Genomic DNA, 19,806 nt, shown 5'->3' on the forward strand with positions numbered 1-19,806 from the left:
GCCGGTCCTGCTTCTTCTGTGTCCACTACCTGAATGAGGAATGAATAAACAAATGAGTATGTTTCGATGATGATGATAATAAAATTTAGGTCGCCTATGCATCTAGTGCTTTCGCGACCGGTTAAGTTCTGAAGGTCAGGATTCTTAATTAGTCGGGGATGTGGGTATGGTGCCACCACAGCCCCGGTTTTATGTGCAAATGTCGCACTCCTTAATTTTGAGATTTTGGACATGTCTAGGCGAGGAAAAGAGGAAAGGAACCCCGGTGACGCAGCAAGCGTTTGGATGTCGGAACGCGCTGGAACCCTGAGACTCGTATGATCAAATTTTAGTCCAATTTTGCTATTGGACACTTACTTTCCCAATAATGTGTGAGCCACCTGTGCAATTTTCCGATTTCTTGATTTGTATAATTTCCCTTACTATTTTAACGAAAGATTGGAATTTTGTGTACATAGTTTACTTTTAATTTTCCAATCAGCTGGGTATCAGGTACTCTATATATTTTTGTGTCCTGCTAGTTTTTTTTTTTTTTGGTTTTGAATTTTGATGGTGGTAATCAAAGGATCAGATTAGGATTTTGTGGAGAGAGTTTTTATCAAAAGAGGACTTCATATACCAAAGGAAGAACCTCATTAAAGAAGGCAATTTGAAAGTCGATGTCGGTTTTCTTTTTCTTCCTTCTCTGACTTCTTTCTGTTATTCTGGTGTTGAGGTGGGATGTTTTTGTTTCCGACTCGACTTTCAATGTTGCAGTCCGGTATGATGTTTGCGACTGGTCCATCTGGTTCGTAGGCAATTGGTCTTATTTACTTGATGGGATTTTGTAGTTATAATCGGGTCGCTAGGACTTTTCAAGGACATCTAGTCTTTTTTATCCACTAAATTCAAGTTTGTTAGCCTGCTTTAGTTATTTCTTATTTTTGATTGAGTTATTTATATGATGTAAGTTTTCCAGGCTAAATCTATTTTAATAAGACAGATGTATTTGCCGAATGCAATTATAATCGGTTCGTTAGGACTTTTAAAGGATATCTAGTCTTTTTTATTCCCTAATTTTAAGGTTGTTGGCCTGCTTCCTACCTATGATGGGTATGAATTTATTTGTTTTGTGTATTTATATGCCCAGTATTTTGTTGTTTGTTTTCTTATATTTGTTAAATTTTGTTGTATTGATCAATTTGTTTAAGGTACCATATTATATTTTTGTATGTGGTTTCGATATTTTTATTATGTACCTTGTTTAATATTCTTGGGTACGTTGTAGGTGATCCTAATTTATGTTTGTGTTTGTGGAAGTTAGTTCGTTGATTATGATATTTGGGGCAGGTGTTGAAAACATGGTCCAATGTTTCTCTTGTTGGACAATGAGGACAGTTTATGTTTTGGTTTGTTCCTTTGGTGAGGTGTTTTCCAAAACTGCTTTGAAGTAACGTTTTAGCTATTTTTAGCCTATTAATAACACGAAGGTCAGTGATTTTTATGTCTTTAGGTGTCATGATGACCTCTTTCTGCAGTTGGAAGAATTGTCTGCCCTTGTTGGTATTTTCCCAGAGTTGTTGCCATTTTTTGTTTATTTTAACTCCTATTTGACTGTATACCTCTTGTAAACTGTAACCAAGATGTGTTAGTGAGTTCTTCATGAGGTTTAGTTTTGCTTGTTGATCTGCTTTGTCGTTTCCTGTTAGATTAACATGCGACGGCACATATAGGAATTCAACACTTTGTTATCTTCCTTCAATCTCTCTGAAAGATATCCTTGTTTCTTCTAGTATGTTACCTCTGCCTTTTGTTGTACCAGTCTCTAGGGATTTAAGAACGCTTATAGAGTCTGTTATGATAACGTACTGCTTATGTGTTTGGGTTTTTATCCATTTAAGTGCCTCATTTATTGCCCAGAATTATGCTGTATAGATGGAACAAGACTCCGGGAGTCTGTCTCCGAGCGTTATCCTGCTTTCAGGTATTATTATTTCAGCTGCCGTTCTTTTTAGTTCTTGGGATTTGGATCCGTCTGTATAGATTTTAAGATGTTCAGAGTATGTTTCCTCGATGGTCTTGTGTACTTCTGATAATATTCCTGTAGAGTTTTGCAGTTTGGATCCATATGTTTGGGCAATAAGGTTGATTTTGGGGGTGTTGTTTTTGCATGGGGTGGGATCGCATATTTTTTATTGTTCTGCTTGAATGGCTGGGAGTTCCATTTCTTTGCAGAAGGTATGTACTTTTTGGCCTGCAGGTGGGCGAGGTACAAGCTTTTTGCTGAATGGGGTAATACATCTTTTGATCGTAAGTTTAGTTGGATTGGAGTTTTTATGAATTGAGTTTATGGTGACATATCTTAATATTTGTTCCTCTCGTAACAGACGTAATGGTAGGTCCAGTGTTAATATTTTGAGTTCTTCGATTAAGGTATCAGGTGGAACTCCAGTACAAAGTCTAAGCTATTTGTATTGTATGTTGTTTAGTTTTTGGAGCAAGGTGTTGTTGGCTCATGCATATACTTGGCAGCCATCGTCAAGTTTAGATCTAATTTATGATCTATAAAGCATGAGCATTGTTGTTTGATCTGCTCCCCACTTTTCCCCTTAATATTTTTAGGAGGTTGAGGTCCTGTAGGCGTCTTTTGGTTAGTGCTGTGATGTGTTTCTCCCAGGTGAGGGTCTCATCAATTAACATTCCCAAGAAATAGGTTTCTTTAACAAATTGTATTGGTGTGTTTTGCTGATGGAGTTTGGGATATATAGGGTTTAACGCCATTTCTCAGCACACGATAGGCTATACATGGCGGCCAGTTTTAATGGTGGAGGAAGAACCCGGGAAAACCCCAGAAAGAACCACTGACCCACGAGAAGCTACCGGCAAGCTTTCTCATATATCCACATTGGCCGAGCCCGAGACTCGAACCCACACAGACAGAGGTGAGATGGCAGTAATCCGTTACGGAGAGCGCTTTAGACCACTCGGCCACTCGGGTCCCTTTTTAAAAAGTGTTAAATGAAGACATGCACAGAATCACGAGGCATATAAACACTTCCAAATAATTGGAAATATCAAGTAAAACAAATGAAGTATAACGAACAAAAGATATATACGTGTGTGTGTGTGTGTGTGAGAGAGAGAGAGAGAGAGAGAGAGAGAGAGAGAGAAACTTGGATTGTTAACGTAGTTTTAACAATGTTTCAGTCATATCGCTACGATGTCTGCAGTGTGGCAGTTTATAGTTATGTCTAGCGCTGGGGCATCATGCTGCAGACATGTAGCAGGATGTCCTACCCACACATTATCCTGACACCAGGCCTACCAGTCCTAACACTAACTTCTTAATGCTGAGCGCCAAGCGAGGCAGCTGTTAGTACCATTTTTGTAAGTCTTTGGTATGACTCGGCCGGGGATTGAACTCACGACCTCACGCATCCGAGGCGGAAGGTCTAGCCACTAGGCCATCGGAGCGGTTAACAAAAGATGTACAAACAGTGTTAAAGGTGTAAACAATAAAAGATAAAGTTAGCACGAAACCAACAAGTTTGGACAGATATCACATGATAACGTCTGACGCCACTGTAAGTCATTGGGAATCGAATTATGGACCAATATATGTCCTATTGCATGTGCCACCTTATACAAAACAATATCAGGAAGAAAACATGATTGCGTGATTAATAGGAATCGTAATACTTTCACTACGTGTATCTGTGCAGTAAGCACTCGGTATTTTTGACGTACTACGAAATGTGGTCATCAGTTCAGTTCGCATGACTAGTTGTTGTGATAGTGTTCGAGCATTTAACATTATGAATGTGAAAGAGATATGTATTTCAAATCAAGTACGGAATATGCGTGACCTGTATTAGCTATTTTAAGGAATATTCTTCTGAAGGGATAAACGATGAGGGTTGCCCTAGTATTGCTGCAGATACATTTCTTGCCGCTTTAATTGTTGTTAGGATGTGCTTTTTACAATGGTTAGTACAATAAGAAGCGAAGTCACGTTCAGAATTCAGTTTCAGAAAAATTACTTAATGTGGGTGATCATTCAGGCCTGACGATATTTCTGGTTACAGGCGGCCAAACGTAACAGAGGTACCGATCATTCTGTTTGGACTATACAGATAAAGATAACGCCCGATAAAATGCGATTTCCCGCATCCTTATCGTAGTTTCATCATTTTAAATTCGGTGTTTACGAAGGGGATATATCTTAGTGGTAGAGCAATCGACTCCAGATCCCTGGTTCGAACCCGGATGTCCCCTTCATATACATTTTTATTATTGACCACAAAAGTGTTATGTCCCAGTTATATCAAGGTCTATGTTAATATCCATCCTGACACATCAATATACATCTGCTTTTTTGGAACCGAGGGGATGGGAACCACTGTTTTACTTCAACTATACAGATAATGTTCTTATGCAACAGGTGGCAACTTACAAACTTTGTCTCGAAATTGGCGATTTCCAATTCGAAAAGGGAATATAGCTCAACTACTAGAGCATTTGACTACACATAGAGAAATGTCCCGTTAGATGTATTCATGCAGTAGCTGTAATAACTATTGTAAGGAATAATTTACCTAAAGGTTAAGGGATGGTGGCGTTTGTATTGTGACAAATAAATTCCATGTATCATTGCTAAACAAAAGCAAGTGGTCATTCAGGCATGACACGATAGCTCTGGTAATCAGCGGCAAAACTTACCAGAGGTAGCGGTCATTCTAGTTTATAAGTATACATAGAAAGATAAGACATATAGTGATTTTCCACTACCTTCTTATAATTTCAGATGATTAATTAACGAAGGGGATATAGCTCAGTGGTAGAGCATTCGACTGCAGATCGAGAGGTCCCCGGTTCGAACCCGGGTGTCCCCTTTATCATTATTTTTAACAAGGACCACATAAACATTTCTATCTCAGTTATGTCAAGTTCCATGGTAATGTCTATTGTTTGACATCAATTTACTTTTGCTGTTGGGGCGGAATGTTTTCCAGACTGATTATATTCGGTAAAACCTATGGATATCCCAGCATATAATACGCATTTTTGTTCTGTCTCTCTCTCTCTTTCTCTCTATCTCATGTACAACTTTCCAACTTACGAGTCTCGACTCAAGGCTAATGATATTTTCCGATACCAACATCAAAATGTGCTCTAGATAATTTCAGTTCAGTCGTTCCAATTTTGGCCGGGACCCTAAATAGAAAACTTTTTCCCGATCCGCGAGACCCGTTTCCACCGTTTGAAAAAAGAATCATGGAGACCTTCCACGACCCTCCGGAACCTCATCGCCACCCTGATTTGTGTCGCGACCTGGGGGATTGAAAATCACTGTTCTTGTTGCACCATACAGATAAGGTTCATATACAACAGGTGGCGACTAAACAATTTTCTTTCAAAATTGGAGATTTTCAATATGCGAAGGGAATATAGCTCAACTGGTACAACATTTGACTTCACATCGAGAAGTGTGCCTTTACATGTATGCGTGTGATAATGTTTAAATGTACATCAAAACAATAGTGTATATATGGTGCCCACTAAAGTCAAGTTCAAAAAGTTTAAAATGAAGACTTACAGAAAATCCATAGGAATATAAACCCTTCAAAATTATTATAAAAATACAGTATAAGAAGATGGAGTATAACGAATAAAGATGTACAAACTGTGTCAAATGTAGAGAAATAAAAGATAAAGATAACATGCAACAGTTATTTGGAAAAGATATTACATGACGGCGTCGGACTCCTCTGTACGTCATAGGTAATCGTATTTAGGGCTATTATACGTTTTCTCTCATGTGCCACCTTGTACAAAACAATACCAAGAAGATAACATGAACTGGTGATTATACAGAAAATATGATTAAGTGTTGCACACAAACGGCAATCATAATATGTGTATCATTTGTGTCTGTGCAATATGTAAGCCATGATCTCGACGTACGACGAAATGTATTCATCAAATCAGCTCACGTGAAAAATAGGTGTGATAGTGTACGAGCATTTTGCACCTGAAGGTGATATTTACTTTAAATAACGCACACAAGATCCGTGAGATTTAATAAGTATTTTAAGGAATATTCTACTGAAATGTTAACATATAAGGAGAGGTGCACTTGTATTGTAACAAATAAATAATTTCACTTTTTAATTGTTGTTCGGAAGTGTTGATTACTATCGTTAGTACAATAAGAACTGGAGTCGCTATCACAATTCAGCTTAACAAATATTGCTAAATAAATGTGATGTGTCATTCAGACCTAACCATAGTTTTGGTTACAACCGCCAAGACATACGAGAGGTCCAAGTCACTCTCATTCACTTACACAGATAAAGATGATATGCGATAAATAACGATTTCCCACGTACTTATTATAGTTTGAGATCCCCTGCCATTTACGAAGGGGATATAGCTCAGTGGTAGAGCATTCGACTGCAGATCGAGAGGTCCTCTGTTCGAGCCCGTGTGTCCTCTTCGGGAAACTTTTAAATGTTGGCCATAAAAAATTCTGTCTCATCAATATCTAATTCGATAATAATATCTACAATGACACATCAATTTAAATTGGTTGTTAGAAATTATTTTTCAGCTTAGTATATCCGCTAGAACCTATTTTTATTCCCCCAAACATTACGCATTGCGGTCTCATTCATTCCCTCTTTGTCTTTCTGTCTCTCTGCCTGTCTGTCTTCCTGTTTTTCTGTCTCTCTCATTCACAATTTTCAAACTAATAAGTCTCTCATCAGGGATAAGTATATTTCCTGAATCCGGCTTCAAAACATGCCCCAGGTCATTCTAGTAAACAGGTTTCTTCCTTTATTGACCTCGAACGTAAAGAGTCTTCTTTTCCGAGCCTCACGAGCCCATTTCCAGCTTTTGATACGTTTTTTCTCCTTAAAAAGCTCCTTTTGACCCAACGGGACCCTCCAGAACCTTCTAGCGACCCTGATTGAAGTCGCAACCGGGGGGATGGGAACCACTGTTTTACTTCAACTATACAGATAATGTTCTTATGCAACAGGTGGCAACTTACAAACTTTGTCTCGAAATTGGCGATTTCCAATTCGAAAAGGGAATATAGCTCAACTACTAGAGCATTTGACTACACATAGAGAAATGTCCCGTTAGCTGTATTCATGCAGTAGCTGTAATAACTATTGTAAGGAATAATTTACCTAAAGGTTAAGGAAATGGTGGCCTTTGTATTGTGACAAATACATTCCTTGTCTCATAAATTGTTGTGTGGATGCGTTGATGACATTAGTACAACAAGAAGCATAGTCACGATCAGGATTTAGTTTAACAAAGATTACTAAAGAAATGTATGTTTTCATTTAGGCCTGACGGGTTATAAGCGGCTAAACTTACCATAGGTCCTGGTCATTCCTTTTGGACCATATAGGCGATTTTCCACATCGTTAGTATAATTTCAGATTTTTCATGTATGAAGAGGATATTGCTCAGTGGTAGAGCATACTACTGCAGATCGAGAGGTCCCCGGATGTCCCCTTTATAAACACTTTTAATATTTCAGCACAAAGGTGTTTGTCACAGTTTATATAGAGGTATATATTAATATCAAATGTGATGCATCAATTTACATTTGCTATTAAGTTAGAGTATATCCGGTAAAACCTGTTTGTGTATTCTAGCAAACAATATTCACTGTGGTCTCTGTCTCACTCTCTCGTCTCCGTCACTCTGTCTCCTTCTCTGTCTCTCTCTCTCTCTCTCATCACACGTACGACTTCCAACCCAATGGGTCGCAAAACAGACCAAAGCATATTTCACGATACTATCTTCAAAACTTATCCTAAAACAATCTGGTTCAGTACAGATAAGGCTTATATGCGACAGATGGTGAATTCCCACTTCCTTATAATTTCAGGTTTTAAATTTTCGAAGAGGATATAGCTCAGCGGTCGATTGCAGATCGAGAGGTCCCCGGTTCGAACCCGGGTGTCTCCTTCAAAAGCATGTTTTACATTTACCACCAAAGAGTTCTGGCCCAGCTATTTAGAGCTCCACTGTTGTACATCAGTTTACATTTAATGATATGTTACAAATTATTTTTCCACCGAATATATCTGGTAAGGCATCTTTGTTTATTCCAAAAGCAATACACATTGTGGTCTCTTTCTCTCGCTGTCTGTCTCTGTCTGTCTGTCTGTCTCTCTCTCTCTCTCATGTACAACTTTCAATCTAACTAGTCTCAAATCATGGCTAACCAGATTTCCCGATACCAGCTTCGAATCGTACCTCAGATAATTATAGTAAAAAGGTAACCATTCTTTATTGGACGCTACCCTAAACAATATTTTTCCGACCCTCACGACCGCGTTTCCTCATGCTGATAGGTTTACAACCCTAAAAAAACGATAATCCTGGCGACCCTCCGTAACCCGTCAGAACGTGCTAGCGACCTTGATTTGGGAAAGGAATTTAGCCGAACTAATTCATAATATGATTTCATATGGATAAGTATGCCCCTTTTGATTTATGCATGCAGTAGTGTTTAAAGGTACATAATACGTGTTTATATGGTGCCCACTACCAGTCTAATTCGAACAATAGAAAATGAAAACTTGCACAAAATCCTGAAGAATATAAACACTTCCAAATAATTCTAATCATATAGTACAAGAAGATGGAGTATAACAGGTAAAGATGTTCAAATTTTGTTAAATGTATACAAACTAAAGATAAAGGTGACACATGATCAAACATTTTGACAGTATATTGTCTGAGAGAGTCCAAATCCTTTATAATTTATCGGGAATCGTATTGGATGTTATTATAAGTTTTCTTTTATGGGAGGATTTGTGCAAGACAATACCATCAATAAAACATGAAAGGATGATTATAGAAAATATGATATTTCGCACACACACGTTAAACTAACATATTACCACGTGTGTCTGTGTACTATATACGCTTTTTTTTTTTTTTTTTTTTTTTTGCACACAATTAAATTTAATCATTAATCCAGCTCACGTGACAAATAAGTGTGATGGCGTGCGATCATTTTGCATCCTGGATGTGAATCACATATTTATGCACGTAAGATCCGTGAGATGTAACAGCTATTTTAAGGAATGTTCTTCTTAAGGTTAAAAGGTGAGCGGGGCGTGCTGGTGTTGTGACAAATAAATCCCTTCACTCTTTACTTGTTGTTAGGTTGTGTTGCTTACCTTGGTTAGTACAATAAGAAGCGAGGTCACGATCAAAATTTAGCTTAACAAAGGTTAAACAAATGTGACTGGTCATTCAGGCCCGACCATATTTCTGGTTACAAGGTACAGAGTTTATAATAGGTCTGGTCATTCTGTTTAGACTATACAAATAAAGATCCGATAATACAGATGGCGATTTCCCACTTTCTTTATTACAATTTCAAATTTGTCAATTACAAAGGGGATATAGCTCAGTGGTAGAGCATTCGACTGCAGATCGAGAGGTCCCCGGTTCGAACCCGGGTGTCCCCTTCATCCAGTTTTTTAAACATTTACCACAAAATAGTTCTGTCCCAGTCATATTGAGTTGCGTGTTAATATTACTGATCAATATCAATTCACATTTGTTGTGATGTTAGCAATTATTTTTCCACGGAGGACAACCGATAAAACCTTTGGTTACTACACCAACTATGATCACATTCTCTCCGTCTCTCCGCACGCCCGTCTCTCTAATGATTCTCAGATCGGGCCTAGCCATATTTCTGAATATCAGCTTCAAAACATACCTCAGATCATTCTAGTTGGACTATACCGACAAGGTTCATACACAGCACGTGACGACTCACCAATTGTATTTCAGAATTGAAGATTTCCAATTTGTCAAGGGAATATGGCTCAACTGGTAAACCATATGACTTCACAGATATGCCGCTTTAGATGCATTCAAGTAACAGTATTTAAAGGCACATCCACACCGTCTAGTTTATATGGTACAAAGTAAAAGTAAAATTTAAAAATTGTAAAATGAAGATTTGCACAAAATCTCGAAGAATATAAACTCTTCTATGCATAAAGTATAACAAGATGAATCACAAAGGATAAAGATGTTCAAACCGTGTTAATAATATATAAAATAAATAAGAAAGGAATAACATGACCAATACTTTTGACAAATATTCTTTGAGAGCGTCCAACACCTCTTTAATTATCCGGAATCGTATTCATGGCTATTATAATTTTTCTTGCACATAAGGTTAATCTAATTATTTACCATGTGTGTCTGTGTAATATGTACTCTGTGTTCTTGCACACGAGGAAATTTATTCATCAGTCCAGTTCACTTGACAAATAGGTGTGATAGTTGTGCTGGATGTGAAACAAATATTTACTCCAGATTACGCATGTAATATACGTGACCTGTAACAGCTATTACAACGAATAGGCCTACTCTACTTAAAGGGGACAAAAAAAAAAAAAAACCCGACCTGGACAATTTTATTGTAAATAGAAGGATATTTAGTAGTTTGTCTATATAACCTATCCCGACTATTTTTTTCTTTGCATCTATTGTAATTGCACAAACATTTCATACAAAATATTGTCCTGTTTTCCGAGATCAAACGGAAAGAACCTGCCCCGAATTTGTTAGCTCCCTTCCATACAAACAGGATGTGACGTCATTTGAGACGATTAACGTAAAAGAGTTGTATGTGCAGCGAAGTGTCAATTAAAAACTAGACGGTTCAATGCGCAGCTCTAAATTGTGTGAATAATAGCAGTTCTGGAACAATCCTCAATTATTTTACTCTTTTTTTCCCTCCATCTTTGAAAAGTAAGAAATTATCTACCAAATGAAATAACATTAAGGAAATGTTTACGATTTTTCGTTCAATGTATCCAATATCAATTTATTATGCACGTTTGATTTTGTATGTAACTGCATCAGATGAATATGCATTTTCTTTCCACACTTACATTCAAGACTGTTTTCCACTCGTTCTATAAATAAACCCCTCCTTCCCATTCTGCATTCATCATGTTTGTGTAATGTCGATAATTGAAAAATAAATCACTTATAATTGAAAGTCTGTGTGTTCATATAAACTCGTTAGATTTCTTATAACTACGCACACCGAAACACCACGATACAATTTTTGAAACAAATGTTGCTGTTAACTTTCTTGATTGATATATCTATTATACTAACATTATTCATTAATGTGGTAATTACTCTCAAAGTCGGACCAGGCTGATTCGGTACAAATCGTTGACTGATTCGGCCCATATATCTGGCTAATTCTTCAAACTTCCAAGATGATTCGGACCATGTGAAATGTTATTCAGTTTAGATCGGGATTTAAATGTGACATTTAATTTGTTTTTAAAGATGATCTTCTCATTATGTCCCAAGTACGTTGAGCAGTTCAAATATGCATTTAAAATAACAAAATCCCGTTAGTACGCGTGATCATGGTATTGTTATATATAATAAAATAACCTAATCATGTTCATTGTGCATCGGTCATTTTTACTGAGAATTAATAAAATTACGAACACTGACAAAAAAGAAGAAATAAACTAAATGATGGGCGTAGTACATGATAGCTTTCAGAAACCGTAAGAATTCTGTGCATTAGCCATGATGTTGAACTCAGCAGCGACCGCATTTCCTGAGTAGGCATCAGTGATGCTTTTTATCGAGTTCAAGTATCATTCGTCAATGGTTAGCAAATCTCAATGAAAAATCAGAGTATATTGTTCAGTTAGAGAGATGATACCATAACCTTTTGGCTTATTGACTGGGAGCAAGAATTCAATCGATTTCGGGTTATAGAGGTCCATACCATAAAGTTGTCTCAGGATGACTTTATTTATTAGGTTGGAGCCCTTTCACGTATAAAACTGCAGATGTCACACCATGCTTACACCCGATCTATTTTCCAATTAAAATGCATTTAATGATTTGACGAACAGAGGAAAAGGGATAGATACCACTTCTGTTTCGTTAAGTACAGAAGCGGAATTGATCAAATGGAAAAGTTGAAAAGTTGCACATTTTATAGATTTAATAAGTTATTAAGTTGAAGAAAAGCGACAATGAATAAAGGTATAAACAACCATGTGGCGACATTTCAGAATTAGTATGTATGATCCTTGGGGCGACTCCTCCAGGCGCAGTGGGGCGACTTCTCCGACCACCATGGGGCGACTTCTAACACCTCGGATGAGTTTTCCCAAGGCGAGTTCTCCATAATTCGTTATCAACAATGCCAGTGTGTACACAGTGTCTCAAAAGACGTCACACCAGCTATTTGTACAGGGGGAAGGGAAGCGCGTTGTTCTATTCAAGACGGATCGGGAGAGATGATCGGTTTTTCATAAATTTCTTCGTAACGAGTAAGAATAAAAAGTACAAATTTTCAGAAAATGAACCGTATACATATAGCAAATTATATATGAAGTTTGCGCTAATTTCAGTTTTGCATGTTTGTCCCCTTTAAAGGTTAAAATGGAGGGGGGCACGTTGGCATTGTGACAAATAAATTCATTCACTCTTTAATTGTTCTTAGGATGTGTTGTTTACATTGATTACTACAATAAGAAGTGGAATCATAAGCTTAAGAAAGATTTCTAAACAAATGGGACTCGTCATTCAGGCCTGAACATATTTCTGGATACAAGCGGCAAAGCTTACAAGAGGTCCTGGTCATTCTGGTTGGACTATACATATCAAGATCAGATGCGACCGATGGCGGATTCCCATTTCTTTATGATAATTTCAGATATTTCATTTAAGAAGGGGATATATCTCAGTGGTAGAGCATTCGACTGTAGATCGAGAGATCCCCGGTTCGAACCCGGTTGTCCCCTTCATATTCGTTTTTAACATGTGCCACAAAAGATATCCGTCCAAGTCATATCGAGTTCACTGTTAATATCACTGTCGTATATCGATTTATATTTGCAATACCATCATGCTGCGTTTTTTAATATTTTGCTTTTTCATCGTCATTCTCTTATCAATATATGTATATAAAAAGTGATTGCCAATTTTTATTAGGATTACAGCAAGTGTTAGTCTTATGGATCAGTGAGGAAACATTTCCATACGTAGCGAGGAGGTGTTTGCGATGTGTAATAATTTCTGGAAACGAGGGAATTATTATTTTCTCTTGGATTAAACGGACTGTATTTTATTGAGTTATAATCATTATATTTGCCGGTAGTACCTTATGTCTTACCAGAGGGTTAAATTTCTCATTCATTCACGTTGGCATTAAGGTTTCCCTTTATATTGTAATACATCTTATGAATACTTTTAGCCCCTTGTTGAAGGAATTCTTGATAGCTAATCGGGGCATTGAGATTTTTCTATTTGTCCTGGTATGTTTTTCTCATTCATGGTATTGGAGGCATTCATTAAAATGTGGTGTAGGTTTTCTGGAGTAGGACAATGTGGGCAGTTAATGTTCGCTAAGTTGATACTAGGAAAGAACTTGTCAAAGATGGCGACAAAAAGGGGTTTTCCAGTTTTTGTCTTGTTATGACTTTGGTTTTATGTTGGTCCACCTGTACTGGGGCCATAATATTTCTTCCTATTTGTGTATGCAGGTTATAAAGCTGCGTGGATTGTTGTCTCATTGTCCTTGCTATTTGCTATAAATTTGTTGCCGAAATATACTGTAGATTTCCTGGACACTGTAAGCCAAGTGTTGTGAACATAGTTCGTTCAATTTAGTGTTTGCTTCTTTGTAGGCCCTTTCATTTCCGTATAATTCCACAGTATAATTATTTTAATCCATGGTTTGGATTTTTAGTTTGACTTTTCTCAACAAATTTTCTCTGCTTGAAAAGTTACTTAATTATAGGAAGAGGAAGCGCAGCACCCTGAGGAAGTCTCGCTAATTAAGGATGGATGTATCATATCCATTTAATTGCTTGATTTATAGCCCAGAATTCGGCCTTGTAAATAAAGCAGATTTCGGGTAGTACCACTCCCATCGGGATGTTCTTGCCATGTATCACCAACACTACTGCAGTGCACTCTGGGTTTTGAGATACAGAACGATACGTATAGATTGTTGCCATGACGTTTTTTATTTCCTGGATTTGAGGTTTGTGTCTATGAGCTGTTTGTAATGATCAGGTCAACCATCACAAGGTCATTTATCGACTGAAAATAAATTCGATGGGTTGAGATGGAATCCTGTGTGAATCAATCAGTTTGCTCATGATCAGTGTCACGAGGGGTTCTTGATAGCTGCGATGTTTTGCCCAGTGCACTGATATTCCTGCGGCTAAGAAGGAGCTGGATTGTGTGCTTCTTCAAGACATCCGTCACATTTAATTATCTTGTAAGCATGTTGCTGTGCTGCTACTTTATCTTCGATAACACAGCATGATCGTTGTGGTTCGCTGCCACTGACTATTTTGGCGTCATCACTGACTACTTCTTCTATTACAATTTGGTCGACACCGCTCTGTTTTTCGTCTGTGCTGACGATGTGCCCTTGTTACTATTCCTATGTTGTGGTGCGTCTGGAGCTTGTTTCGTCTGCATCTCTTGCCTTCGGGTTGTCTCTACAGCCTTCCATTTCTGGATGTCTTACTTCTGTCATGATCACTTTTCTATTAGCCGTAGAATGATGGCCACATCGGTTGTCTGTCTTCGATTAAATTCGCGTGCTGCCACTGAGCCATTTGTGACTGGTTAATGTACGCACGGGTACCACCTAATTCATTGTCCGTGGGTAACTTTTCAGTGTTTACCGACACATTACTGTACGCAATGAATACTTATCAATTGTTTATTTTGAACAAGCCGAGGAGGAGAAGGTCTGAAAGATATTATTTTTCACACGGTCTGTGCTTTTAACAGCTTTGTCAGTATAGAATGAGAAAGAGGAAAAGACATGACATTTAGTATCAGCTAAAATCCTTAAATTGATTTGTTTAAAAATGCATATTTGACGTTAGTTTATTGAGAATCATGATTTGATTATATAATTGCCACCTTGTGTAGCTTGCCATGATTATTTGGGGTTTTAACCACCTTATATCATCTAATTTATGTTGAGGTTTTGATCATTGGTAAATATTGGTGAACTTGCCTATTTATGTCTAAATATATCATCAGAATATTTTATCACTTAAGATTTGTGCGATTGGACGTGGTGGTTTGGGATTTTGACCATCTAATAACTTTACTAATTTCGTGTCAAGATATTACACCATACAGTAATTTGCTTTTTCAGTCAATCTAATATTGCCACCTTGTACTTCGGGGCCTGACGGTCTGGACTCATATCCACCTCATGTCGTTGATTGTTTGGGGTCATCTTAGTAATAAATTGTTGAACCGTATTAAAAAAAAAAAAAAAAAAAAAAAACAATATGTTGCCACCTTGTGTAGCGGGGCCTGGTGGTCTGAGCAATTGACCACCTTATTGGATCTAGCTTTTAGTTACGGTTATAGTTTATTCGGGTAGCTTATTCTGGCATATAAGAAGAACAGTTTTTTTTTTTAGAGTCAGTTAGCATAGATCAGTGTTGTTTAGTTAGGTCAGGTGTGTTTGGTAGTTGATTGCTAGCCATGTTTACTGGGACGAGCAATTTTCTGAAATATTAATTTTGTTTTGTGTAACAGATTGGGGTCTTAGTTGTGAGACGCACCCCGTGATGGGTCTTTGGACTGTTCCAGACTGTTCATCAAAATACTGAAAACCTTGGGACGAAGCATATTACCCTATGGGATTCGATTTCCGAGTTCGTGTATGTCTGATAGTTGATTGGTTACTCTGACGATTTTCCTACCGGTTAGGAAATTTGCAATCCATTTATGTATGCCGCCTTTTAACACAATGAGGCTTAGTTCCGCGATTATTCCTTTTATTCAGGAGAAATAAAAAAACTTTAAATACTGGAATTAAATTTATATGGACTTTCCTTTCTTGCACTAAAAGTCAAGCTATAACAAGAAGTAAGGTAAATAGTTAAATTATACAGAATCCTTATATATGTATGGCATGGATGATTATGCATTAACTAGCAATTATTGTCACTAGTTGTCTGTGAAAAGTATGTCATATCTCCAATTTCATTTTGATTCTCCAGTTCCAATATAACAGCAAGAGACAAATGACTTGAAACAAGGACATCACATACAAGGCATATATGCTACAAACGCATGAACTTATTTCATTATATAAGAAAATAAATGGGTATGAAATATATTTTCTATACGTAAACATAAAGAACACTTCCATACAAGTATGAACTGCTTTATTTCAACAGATATCAAACTGGAAACTACAATTTGTATTATTTAAAATCGTAGTCATCCATATATGAACCGATATTTATAGCAATGATTAGATGATTGATTGTAAGGTACTCCACTGATAAAACATCAGACTCCTTTGGTAGCAAGTATACAAATATAATATATTGAATATAATAATAATAATAATAATAATAATAATAATAATGAGGACTTTGTATAGCGCATAATCTTTAGAAGCTCTAAGCGCTTTACAACATTAAACAACACCTATAAGATAAAAAACATATAACGATATTATTACAAAAACAAACACCCTGAAGTTAGAAAACGTTTTTAAAAAAAACATGCTGAGAATATTTAAGGTAGAAAACATTACTAGGTTTTTAAGTTTGTTCTTGCAGTCGAAATAAGTGAGTTTTGAGAGCCCTCTTGCATGTGATCACTGTGTCTTTGTGTCTAAGTTCAGTGGGCAATTCATTCCACGTTGCAAAAGAACGCTGTCCATATGACTTTGTTTTCATAGTGGGAATAATGAGTATACGATTGTCAGAGGAGGAGCGTAAGTATCTTGCTGGTGTGTACACATGGGTGAGGTCGGATAGGCATGTTGGACTAGAGTCCCACAGTGAAACGTAGCACAAAGAACCAATTTTGTTTTTTGATTCTGGATCGAATGGATAGCCAGTGTAGGGTACAGAGCAGCGGGGAGGTGTGCTCTGATTGTGGTACTCTAAGTGTGATCCAAGCAGCTGTGTTTTGAACTTTTTGAAGTTTCTGGAGCAGATATTGAGATGAACCAGACAGAATTGAGCTATAATAGTCCAGTCTTGAAAGTACTAATGAAGACACAAGTGTTTTAGTGGCATCAACTGAAAGATATTTGCGAATTGAGCTGATGCGTCTCAGCTCAAGATATGCAGCCTTGCATATGTTCAAGACATCTTGGTGCAATGTGAGAGTACTGTCCAGAGTAACACCTAGGTTTCGTACTGATTGTGTGAATTGAATATTGGTGTTGCTGATATTTGTGGTTTGAGGTAAAGGATGTGAGTGAGAAAGTCTTTGTGTTGTGATCAGAATGGCCTCAGTTTTTTCATCATTCATCTGCAGCTTGTTACATATCATCCATGATTCCACATCAGAAATGCGCCTCTCTACACCTTGGATGGTAGCATCAACTTCAGTTGGGTGGCTAGATTTGTATATTTGGGTGTCATCAGCGTACAATTGGTGAGACACTGGATGATGATCTATGACACTTGAGAGCAAACGAGTGTACAGAATGAAGAGAACAGGTCCAAGAACAGACCCCTGTGGAACACCACACCATAGATCAACTGGGCTGGAGTGTATTCCTTTTGCAGATACAATTTGTGTCCTGTTGACCAAGTAGGACTTGAACCACAGTAAGGCTGTATCCTAAATGTCAAATACATGCTGGAGACGGTGAAGTAATATATCCTTGTCTATTGTGTCAAATGCTGCAGACAAATCAAGGAGAGTGAGGACTGTACTCTTTCAGCTATCCAACGCAGAGAGAATGTTATTAACGACTTTTAGAAGAGTAGTTTCAGTAATGTGGCAAAGGTGATATGCAGATTGTACATTACTAAAAAGACTCTTTGAATTCAGATGTGATACATGCTGGGGTAGAACAACCTTTTCTAAGACTTTTTATATGAATGGGAGAGTAGAAACTGGGTGGTAGTTCATTAAATCGTTATGGTCTAGTGTTGGTTTCTTCAGCAGACGCTTTACAATGGCAGATTTGAAAAATGATGGGAATTCCCCGGATGAGAGAGAGGTATTAATAACATCGGTTAGTGAAGGCAATACTGGATCTAAGCACTCAAGCAGCAGTGATGATGGAATTGGATCAAGTTCACATGACTTTGGTGCACTCTTCATCGGGATTGTACGTACGAAATCCATAGAGACAGGTTCAAATGTTGCTAATGGTTGCCGCTCAAATTCTTTATCCCAACTGTATGGTGACGATGAGTCAATTGAAATTGTGGTGTCAAGCTTATCTCTAATGGTTTGTACTTTGTCACGGAAGAAATCTGCAAACATGTACGGAAGGTGGACTGGAGAGAAGGTAGTTGGAAGTGGTGTAGATTTGTTCCTTGACATTAGCTTGTTAGTAATCTCGAAGAGTTCTTTGCAGCTGGAACTTTCCATGATCTTAGTAGTGTAGTGGGCTGATTTCGCTGCATGGACTATATTTGTGGCATTCTTATATAAATAACACTGCTACCTCTACCAGTAACCAGCTCAATTTGATGGTATCATTACTGCTACAATACAGTACCAAAAGTGCTTGATACATTTGGATATGAAATTAATGTAGTAGTTAAAAAGATTAATACAAACTTTTACATGTATCTTCTGCAGATGTGATTGTTTTCTCTTAGAAGAGTAAGACACACCCAGATATTTTTCTAAACACTTGTAGTTTTTTAGGCTACTCACAGCTCAGGCTGTTGTAGCATCCACCACTCCACCAATCCACATAAACACCTTCATTTGTCTGATTTTATCATTATTTTATCCTGTTTAAACATATTTTAATATTGTCATGACACAAACAATATCAGCACAATATAACTATGCAATAAAGCGAAATACATAAATACAAACAATATACAGTCCTATGTTTAACTTTTCATAGGAAATATAAGAGAAAAAAAGTTTAATTTAAACCGGCATTCATAAAAACAATATTGTCAGATGAATTAGTCTGAAACAAAAATTATCATACATGTAGGAAATTATAAGGAACAAATAGAAGAGTAAGACACACACACACACACACACACACACACATCTTGTTACATTGTTCTTATAGAGTTATTTGCCAATCCTTTTTGTTTTTCACTTTCACATGAATAAAACATGAATGAAGACAAGCTTTTCACACAATCTGGCTTTTTTATTGGACATGCACTCATCATTGCAAATTCTGAGGAGTAAAAACTATAAATTCTGGATAGGCCAAGTCACATTATCTTCGGTATACCACATCCATTTGTAAATTATGACTCAAGAACAGTCAGGTTATATTCCCTAGTGTCTTTTTCAAGAATTAATCCCCAAAAACATTCCATTACTGGATCTGTATTGAATATATACACTGTACAAAACTGCTCGCTTTTTGGAGAATTTATTTTGCTATCAATAACAAAAAAGTTGTTTGCACTACTATGAGCAAAACAAAAACACGACAAGGATTATATTTTATTTGCTAATTTGTTATTTCTGATACTTTGACCTTCACAAAACTGTTATATTTATGAACTTGAGATAAACGTTTAAATTTGGCCTCTTATCCCTAATGTATGTGCCTTGGAACAATGGATAAGGCAAATGCCATAATCTAAATGACTTAATCACTCAGCAGAGAGAGAGAGAGAGAGAGAGAGATTCATAAGTAAGTTAGTTTCTTCACATAATACTAGAAGCCACTAGCCAATTTCTGACTGCAGTAGCAAGATGTCTTAGAAGAAAGTAGCAGCTACTTTATAAGCATGCAAGTCATTTTAATGTGAGTTATAGGCCCCCAAGTAA

The 19,806-nt window shown here is 37.1% G+C and overlaps 4 non-coding genes across 4 annotated transcripts; all 4 read left to right on the plus strand.

Moving 5' to 3' along the window:
* Positions 1-4,799: 4,799 nt before the first annotated feature.
* Positions 4,800-4,871, plus strand: Trnac-gca (transfer RNA cysteine (anticodon GCA)). Its single transcript has one exon. It is a non-coding gene; the product is annotated as a tRNA-Cys (tRNA).
* Positions 4,872-6,402: 1,531 nt separating this feature from the next.
* Positions 6,403-6,474, plus strand: Trnac-gca (transfer RNA cysteine (anticodon GCA)). Its single transcript has one exon. It is a non-coding gene; the product is annotated as a tRNA-Cys (tRNA).
* Positions 6,475-9,413: 2,939 nt separating this feature from the next.
* On the plus strand, positions 9,414-9,485 carry Trnac-gca (transfer RNA cysteine (anticodon GCA)). The gene has a single exon. It is a non-coding gene; the product is annotated as a tRNA-Cys (tRNA).
* A 3,270-nt stretch (positions 9,486-12,755) lies between these two features.
* Positions 12,756-12,827, plus strand: Trnay-gua (transfer RNA tyrosine (anticodon GUA)). The gene has a single exon. It is a non-coding gene; the product is annotated as a tRNA-Tyr (tRNA).
* The last annotated feature ends 6,979 nt before the right edge of the window (positions 12,828-19,806 follow it).

Source organism: Sinohyriopsis cumingii, chromosome 9 (genome assembly GCF_028554795.1).
Source record: "Sinohyriopsis cumingii isolate HCF-2022 chromosome 9, ASM2855479v2, whole genome shotgun sequence".
Classification (NCBI taxonomy): domain Eukaryota; kingdom Metazoa; phylum Mollusca; class Bivalvia; order Unionida; family Unionidae; genus Sinohyriopsis; species Sinohyriopsis cumingii.